Here is a 433-nt window from a genome sequence, read left to right as displayed (position 1 = left end):
TAAAGATTAGATTGAAAAGATAAACGTGGGGTTTAAAGTATCTATAGAGAAAGATAGGCGTATTGGCCACATACATATATACAGAATCGCCATCTGATATAAACCAGTAAAATAGATGGGCCTTGTGAGGAAAAAGAAACCGTGAGATATGGTACATGATCACGAGGTCTAAAGGTGTTCATGTTTCCTACTAACAACATTCGATCATAGCTTGTTACACAAGGATACTCACAGAGACCATGTAACAGATTATAAGGAGATAAACTCCTATGTGGTGGATGATGCTACACAATTTCGAAATTGACAAAGGTCTGGTCATAAGAAAGAAATTAGATTGACATATAAAGATATAGTAAGCAGCATATGGATCACTGGATAAATGACAGCATTGTTCCTAAGTTGTTCATGGACTGAAACAAAGCAGCTGCATATA

Source organism: Brassica oleracea, chromosome C9 (assembly GCF_000695525.1).
Source record: "Brassica oleracea var. oleracea cultivar TO1000 chromosome C9, BOL, whole genome shotgun sequence".
Taxonomy (NCBI): Eukaryota; Viridiplantae; Streptophyta; class Magnoliopsida; order Brassicales; family Brassicaceae; genus Brassica; species Brassica oleracea.
This window is presented reverse-complemented; position numbering follows the sequence as displayed.